This window comes from Nelumbo nucifera, chromosome 3 (assembly GCF_055504915.1).
Source record: "Nelumbo nucifera cultivar China Antique chromosome 3, China Antique-T2T, whole genome shotgun sequence".
Classification (NCBI taxonomy): domain Eukaryota; kingdom Viridiplantae; phylum Streptophyta; class Magnoliopsida; order Proteales; family Nelumbonaceae; genus Nelumbo; species Nelumbo nucifera.
The window spans coordinates 22,235,864-22,244,972 of record NC_142651.1 but is presented as its reverse complement, the minus strand read 5'-3'; the positions used below and the strand labels follow the sequence as shown (position 1 = coordinate 22,244,972).

Below are 9,109 nucleotides of genomic sequence, written 5' to 3'. Positions count from 1 at the left end.
AAAGATGATCAACATAATAGGAGAAGAATAAAAGAGAGAAAGGAGAGAAAAAGACTGCAACGCAATACCCATAACTAAAGAACACGCATGTTGGAGATTGTGACCACCAACCTACCAACGCAATACCCAGAAAGAAACAAAAAAAAGGAAAACAACGTAGAGGTTCGGTGAAGAGAAAAAAAAGAGGATGTTAAAGATAAAAAAAGGATGCAACATGGGTCTTACCTTCGATGAAGAACTTGGACAGCACCAGTGGAGCATAGTAGAGGCAATGGTGCACAACAACAGAGGTTTGGCGGAGGAGACCTTAAACAAGATGTAGGGTTATAGATACTGTGCGCAAAACACATTATCAAAGGCAATCTGTGGAAGAAATCCATCCACGAGAAGAAGCCATTGCCGAGAAATTAGGGTATGGACGGGACTGGTCCACAAGATAATGTGGACCAGTCCCGTCCACAGTGAACCGAACGCTACTTCCATCTCGTGGCGTGGACCAAAATGATCCATCCACGAGATGTAAACAGTACCAAACAACACCTAAGTTTTTCGGTCCAGTGCAATTTTCAAAACCGTGCTTGTAGCTGTAGGATCATGTGGGTTTTGTTTGTCGGCAGGTAACCTACTAGGCAAAATGGCAAAATGGCACTTTTGTATTCATTAGTAAGAAAAGAAAGGAAAGAAAAAAGTGAAGACCAACATGCTATCATCACATGCCTTGTTCCGTTTATAACTTGTTTATTTGAATCTTATTTTCTGTCAATTCAACAATCTGTATGTAAAGTTAAACCCTCTCTTCACCTAAAACATGTGCTCTTGTTCTTTCCTAACGTTTAAGGATTTTGACTTGTCATTACTCTACATATGCATCCTGCTGTTCCCACCTCTTAATCTGTAATATGTAATACCAGAAAGAAAAATGGTAAATTATAAATAACCACCGGTTTGTATTTAAGGGGTGGTAACAGATATATAGTCCCCCAAACTTTGTTTTGTGAGTGGGCCTCCCTAAATTTAGATTCCAACGCTTTGGCCCCTTACTAGATTATTAAATTGTCCATTTAAGAATCTATGGGTTAATAATAATAAGGTCATGTTTGGGAGTGCTTAAAAATAAGTGTTTATTTTGGTGGGGATCACACCATTAAGCACTTATTGGTGTTTGGGAAATAAGTCTAAAATAAGTGCTTATTTTAAAAATAAGAGCTTACTTTTTAGGCCCAAATTTCTATTTTTTTTTTAAGTGTTCATACAAATTTCTCCCAAAATTATCCATGGTAAAATTTTTAGAATACCAATTATATCCTTTTACAAAAGCAATTTTACAAAGGCACTTTTATAAAAGTAATTTTGTGAAAAATTCTTTTACAAAAGCACTTTTAGGAAAGTCCTTTTACAAAAAACACTTTTATAAAAGTACTTTAATATGAAAGCAGTTTTATAAAAGTATTTTTATGAAAGTAGTTTTATGAAAGTACTTTTAGAAAAGTACTTTTACAAGAGCGCTTTTATGAAAGTACTTTTATAAAACATTATTATAAAACTACTTTTACAAAAGCATTTTTATGAAAGTACTTTTACAAAAGCACTTTTATGAAAGTACTTTTATAAAAGCATTTTTATGAAAGTACTTTTATAAAAGCATTTTTATGAAAGCACTTTTATAAAAGCATTTTTATGAAACCAGATCTTTTGAAAGGCAACAAATCCACTGATACATCATGCTTTGATTATTATTATTATTTAAAAATACCATATACAACGCACATATACATTTAATAATTTACCTAAAAAACACAAAAAACAAAACTTAACCAAACCTGACGTTTTGAATTCAGTTAATTAGAATTAACCCACCCTAGGTTGGTTGCATCCCTAGTTGTAGTCTTGTAGATGTAGATACACAACATATATAGGCATAAGCCTACCAAAGATATGGGTATTAAGTGGACTACTGCAACTGTTGGGAGGCATTTTTTTTCCTCTTGCAAAGAATGGAAGCCATAAAATATTTTGATTGGTTAAAGTGTTTCAGGCGTGGCACCAATAATGATACCTTTGTAGTTAAAGAGAGGAAATTGTGGCATCCATGGTGGATAGTAAAGCCACGCCTCCTTGTTTTCGAAAACTTTTGTACTTTCCAATAGGCCTGTTCATGTGTTGGGTTCGGACTTATCTTTTGCCAAATTTTCAATGAGGCCTGAGCCTGATACAGTGTAAGTCAAGCCCAATGCCCGATCCATAAACAAATCTACTTTCCAATAATGTAGCTTTAACATCCACCCTGAATGGGAGTAAGTATATTCTCTTTCATATAAGGAGCAAAGACCAGCTCCTTAGCCCCTTCATTGTAAAAACATTGTTCTCTGTACTTCAACTGTTCAACATAACAAGGCAGAATACCATGTGTTGTTCACCACTGAGGCAGAAGTACAAGCATAGTTGCAATGGATGTTTCCCTCTATATATATAAGGGCAAGTTCATGAGCTACTACTATAAACTCAAACAACAAATGAGTAGCCATTTTCCTATCCCAAGTATCCATCCAGTCCTTCCAAAGCCCTAGTTGACCAATATTGGGTAATGACTCTTATTTACTTAGAAATGACTACAAAAAACATAAAGTGAGTTCACTTTTGCTCCCTTCAAAGAGGAGGAAATATTTTTTTTTTAACGGTGGATGTTAAAGCCACCTCATCCCATATATATTAATATTACCATAGCAGATACGATATATACCCACTTGCCACTTGGCATCATCCCTGCATATTTTAAAAGGAGCCAAAGTTGTTCTTAAGGCGAAAAGTGGGAATGACAAGCAAATCACTAGACCTTGACATCGATATGCCGAACTTCTCCGTCATGTCCAAGGAATCTGCTGCAGGTAACATGGCATTAGGAAGCCTCCAGTCAAAGCAGTGCACCAATTGCGCTAGCACTAGGCGAACCACAGTGAGGCCCAATTTTATAGCTGGGCAACCTCTTCGACCTGAACCAAATGGGATAAGTTGGAAATCCTGGCCAAACACATCTACAGTCGAACCTCTAAACCTTTCAGGGTTGAATTGGTGAGCATCTTCAGACCACACATTGGTGTCCCGCCCAATAGACCAAACGTTTATAATGACTCGAGAGTTCTTGGGTATGTGGTATCCATTTACAGTGGTGTCTTCTATGGATTCTCGTGGGAGTAGGAATGGGCCTGGAGGATGAAGCCTCAAGCTTTTCCTTCACCACCATGTCCAAGTACTCTAGCTTTGCTAAATCATCCTCCTCCACCGCCCGGTTCATCCCAACTACGCGCTGCAGCTCCTGTTGGACATTTTTCATTACCTGCTCATGCCTGAGCAGCTCCGTGAATGCCCACTCGATCGTGGCTGCCGATGAGTCTATTGCACCCCCGATAATGTTCAGTACGTTTGCTTTGATATCCGTCCGATCCATGTTGCAATAATCGCCAGAGGACTGTTCATGTTGTTCATCTTTCGACGACGACGACGCCTCTGCCATCAACGACAACATTGTATCCACCAAGTCCCTATTGTGGTCCTTCTCTTCTTTAGCATCTTGTTCATGCTGGTCGATGATCTTCTCCATTATCTCATCGAATCTCACTCTGACTTCTTTCATCCGGCGAGCCAATCCCTATACCCAATTTCCATGAAGAATTATATTCAATTCCTAAAATGTAACACTGTGGACAGCCAAACTTTTCTCTTTCTATTAATGGCTAGATTTATGAGTTCTGACTTGTAGTCAACTAGTCATGGTTTTTGAATCCTCATTGACCCGGGGTGGTCGAAACTTTCAACCCAGGAACCGGTCACCTAAACGGTTGCTCCAGTTTGCAGCTAACCCGGAATTTCTTAAAAATTAGACCACTGATTCCGTCAGCTAACTGCTAATCCGTACATTTGAACCACTAAATTAAATATTGGGATTATAACAGATAAGGGCAACTTTTGGGCCCTAATATCAATAAAAGTAATACTTTTATTTAAATTTAAAAAACAGGTTGTTTTTTTTTTAAATAATAACAATTAAGGGCAAAAACATTGTTCATCTTCTTCCTCTTGCAATTGAGTCATCAGAGCCGCCGCACGCCGTCGCCTCCGGTAATGCCTCCGCCTATCTCCGGCAATGTTGCTGGAGGTAGGTAGAGGCAGAGGCAAAGGCGGCGGTGGCAGCATTGGTGGCCATTCCTCTGCCCAATGCCTCTACCTTTGCCTCTGCCCACCTCCGACAACATTGCCGGAGATAGGCAAAGGCACTGTTGGAGGCAGTGGCGAGTGGCGGCGCTGATGACTCAATTGCAAGAGAAAGAAGATGAACAATGTTTTTGCCCTTAATTGCTATTATTTTTTAAAAAGTTAACTTACTTTTGAAATTTAAATAAAATTATTACTTTACATTTTAATTAAATTTTATTTTTAATATTTAATATTATAAAATGATGATCCATTTGGACCAGATGAATGAACCACCAATCCAAAAACTGATGGTCACAATGGTTCCATTTCATCGATTTTTAAAACTTTACTTGTAAGTGAAATTTTTGGTAATAACTTGAAAATGAAATAATCAAGTAAAAGCACAATTATCAATATTTAAATCTTGCATCTATATTAATAGTTATATTGAGCTAATAATTAATTACTTGAAGTTAATTTAAGGGTAAAAGAGTTAAAATATACCCTGAATTTTTATAAATTAACTTAAACATACCCTGAGTTTTTGAAATAGATGTAAATATACAATTTTACCCTTTTGTTAAAATGTCAAGGAGGGAAGATATTTTTAAGGAACTTGCTGAAGTAGATACACTAATATAGTTTAAACAAAAATACAGTTTTACCAATGGCCCTTCCATTTTGGTCGGACCATTCTTTTTCTTTCCTTTTTCTTTGACACTATTCGCTTTGTTCCTCCAAGATCTTTGCAATTGCCTCCACTCAGAACTCGTAGAAACAAACCTCAAGAACCTTTCTTGAGTCTCCTGATTGTGGAATGTGGACGAATGCGGGTCTCCAATTTATAATTTATTGGGGCCGGCCGGAAATGCAAGTTCGGTTGCCAAGTTCGCAACAATAATAAAAAAGTGAAAATTATTTGTATCGATCCTGGGCAAGTTCAATGTATCGACCTGTGTTCGTGTTTTTTAAGTTTTATTTATTTATTTTTTTAAAATTAGTTCAGGGGGTTGGTTTAAGTCCCGGTTACTCTTTGAATTATGGTCTGACCTAATATAACCCCTGAAAGAGAGTGTCGAAAAGTCATCGACACAATATATAACAACTAATACAAGCTGATACGTATCAATACTTGAACCTTCATCCTAGGCTTATAGACAAATACAAAAACCACCCTTTTATTATGTTCTAATTTTAAGTTATTTAATAGATTCTATTACCAAATGATCAATAAACCTATAACTCAAATATGACCCTATCAATTAATTACACAGATGTTTATAATGTGTGGCTATAAATTATGGTGTAGGTTAGAGTAAAAGATGAGGTTTTTATGATGAAAATGCACAGAGAATATTTATTATTATATGGACAAAAATATCCTTTGTACATAATTTTAATTTTGAAGGGCAACAAAATTAAGGTGTAGATGAAATTTGAAAAAAATCAGAAAATAAATATTTTTGGACAAAAAAAATCCTTTGTTCATAATTTTTAATTTTGAAGGGCAACAAGATTAAGGTGTGGATGAAAATCGAAAAAAAATCAGATAATATACTTGATGAAGAGAAATTTGGCCCGACCTCGCGATCGCCCGACACGTGGCAAAGGCAAGCAGCTTGGGACAGTAGAGCGCCCAAAGCGAACATCGGAAGCAAGTCCAAGCTCACTATCGAGCCCGAACTCCAGACCGCTGTACTTAGTTTGAGCTCCTTGTTGAGAGCGAGCTCCCTGTTAAGGGTCCGAGCTCCATAAGTAAAAATCCGAGCTCCCTGTTAAGAGCAAGCTCCCTGTTAAGGGTCCGAGCTCCCTAAGTAAGAACCCGAGCTCCCTATTAAGAGCAAGCTCCCTACTGGGAGTCCGAGCTCCCTATTAAGAGCGAGCTCCCTACTGAGAACCCGAGCTCCCTACAAGGAGCACGAACTATACTGGGCCCCAAACCTCACAAAGCTGACCCGAGCTGGCCCATGGCAGCTCGGAACACTCCAAACCGAACTCAAGACACCTCGCTCGCCACTCCAACACTTCACTTCCAAAGCACCAGGCCAGCCAAACGTACCTGACACCAAAGACGTCCGTATCCAAGGGCGACGTACCTGACTGATTTGGGATTTGACGCCTGACAGCCGCATTTCAAACGGCTTCCTGCTACCGCCACCTGCAACCGTCGTCACTAGCCGCAGAGACGGCTCCGACAAAAGGAACAGTGGCGGTTCTGTCCGGCCAGAGGAAATGACATCCGAATTGGCAGGAGTTCAGAAGTAATCATGCCCGACCTGACGGAAGCCTGGAAGTGAGTGCGCGAGGTGGTTATAAAAGGCTTCTACCCCCCAGGAACGAGGTATGCTAACTTTCGCGCTATCTGGTTTATCTTGCCTTTGAAGGATTCTAACTTGAGCTTCGGAGCCCTTACGCCGGGTTCTCCCCGGAGCTTCTCTTCTCCCTCCGTTTCAGGTCCCTGTTACTCAGTTCAGAGGCAAGATCATCGACAGCTAAGACCGGCCAGATTGTGCATCATCAATTGGCGCCGTCTGTGGGAACGCTTCAAAAGGCTTCCCTCCAAAACTTTCATACCCTTTTCTTCTTCTCTGAGAAACTCAATACTCATGGTCGTCAAAACACAGTTTTCACAAGAATTAATACAAGACTTAGATTCTGTCTTCCAAATCCTGCGTCAGTATAACATGAAATTGAACCCCAACAAATGTGTCTTTGGCGTCACCTCGGGCAAGTTCCTGGGTTACGTTGTCAATCGACGCGGCATCGAGGCCAACCCAGACAAAATAAAAGCCATCCTAGATATGAGACCACCTCAGAAAATAAAAGAAGTCCAAAGGCTAAACGGCCGCAAAGCAGCTCTAAGCCGCTTCATGTCCAAATCGGCAGATCGCTGCCTACCCTTCTTCAAAGCAATCAAAGGCAAAGGGTTCGAATGGACCCAAGACTGTCAGCTCGCGTTTGACGAGCTAAAAGGCTACCTCGCCAGTGTGCCAACCTTAGCTCGGCCCGAGGAAGGCGAAGTCTTAGAACTGTACCTCTCGGCTAGCGACGAGGTGGTCAGTTCGGTACTAGTAAAGGAGGCAGACCGGGTCCAACGACCCATATATTATGTTAGTAAAATCTTGCAGGGAGCAGAGACAAGGTACCCGCAGATAGAAAAGCTAGCGTATGCCCTGGTGGTAGCTGCACAAAAACTCCGCCCGTACTTCCAGGCCCACACCGTCATCGTCCTGACCGACAAACCTCTGAGACAAGTTTTACTCAAACCCGAGGTTTCCGGCCGGCTGACGAAGTGGGCCATCGAACTCAGCGAGTACGATCTCCAGTACAAGCCAAGAACTGCCATCAAGGCCCAAGCCTTGGCAGATTTTATCGCAGAATGCACATTTAGCCTCGAAGCCCCTGAGCCGATCGAGCCCGAGATCCCTAGTTCGGGCGAACTCGGAGCTCCCAAGCCAAACGAGTCCGAACCCCGTGAAGTAGCAGCCAGTGTAGCATCCCTCCTGGTTAGATCAAGCGCGAACTGGGATGAGGAGCCCTGGATCCTTCACGTAGATGGCTCCTCGAACCAACAAGGCAGCGTGGCTGGAATAGTGCTACGCGGCCCGAACGGAACAAAACTAGAATACGCACTACGCTTTGAGTTCGCGGCATCCAACAACGAGGCGGAGTACGAGGCACTGATTGCCGGGCTAAACCTAGCGCATGAGGTCGGAGCAAAGCACATGGTTATCTGCAGTGATTCCCAGCTCGTGGTCAACCAAGTTACAGACGAGTACGAAGCACGCGAGCTCACTATGATTGCGTACTTGGCAAAAGTAAAGGAAGCTCTGCTCAACTTCCAGTCACACTTCATCAAGCAAATCCCGAGGTCAGAGAACGCTGAGGCCGACGCCCTGTCCCGACTGGCTAGCACGAGCCACAACGCCAGGAGAACCGTGTACGTAGAGGACTTACCTCGGCCCAACATTCTCGGTGGGGCAGAAGAGGTCGCTCCCGTCACCAAAGCAGAGCCAAGCTGGATCGACCCACTCGCGAGCTTCCTGTTAGACGGAACCCTCCCCGCGGACCGCAACGCAGCCAAGTGGGTGCAGTGCCAGGCAGCCAAATACGTCATGATAGACGAACGGTTGTACCGATGATCCTACACGTTCCCCTATCTGCGATGCTTGCGCCCAGCCGAAGCCGAGCTGGTACTCCGCGACTTCCATGAAAGCTTGTGCGGCGGACACCTGGGGGGCAGAGCCCTCGCCCAAAAGGCACTTCGACAAGGATACTACTGACCAACGATGAAGACAGAGGCAATCGAGCTCGTCAGAAAATGCGATAAGTGTCAGAAGCACGCCAGCATCCATCATCAGCCCGCCGCCGACCTCAAATACCTCACCAGCCCATGGCCCTTCGCCCAATGGGGGATCGACCTCCTGGGGCCATTCCCACCAGCGACAGGCGGAAGAAAATTCCTAGTGGTGGCAGAAGATTATTTCACAAAGTGGATAGAAGCCGAACCCCTGGCAATAGTTACAGCCCGAAACATACAAAACTTCTTTTGGAAGAACATTGTATGTCGCTTCGGGCTACCTCGGGTACTGATCTCCGACAACGGCAAACAGTTCGAAGATATCAAGTACCAAGAATGGTGCTGAAGTATGGGAATTAGTCAGAACTTCACATCGGTCGCACACCCACAGGCAAATGGCCAAACAAAAGTAATGAATAGAGCCATCCTCCGCGGACTGAAAGCGCGATTGGACCGAGCCAAAGGTTTGTGGGCAGACGAACTACCAAGTGTTCTATGGGCACACCAAACCACGGAAAAAACCGCCACAGGTGAGACCCCCTTTAACCTCACATACGGCACCGAGGCAGTAATCCCGGCGGAAATCGAAGTACCTACGTTGCGACTAGAAGCGTACGA

General features: G+C 42.7%; 1 pseudogene; it reads right to left on the bottom strand.

Moving 5' to 3' along the window:
* Nucleotides 1-2,313: 2,313 nt before the first annotated feature.
* Nucleotides 2,314-4,358, bottom strand: LOC148801023 (cytochrome P450 71AU50-like; annotated as a pseudogene).
* Between the last annotated feature and the right edge of the window lie 4,751 nt (nt 4,359-9,109).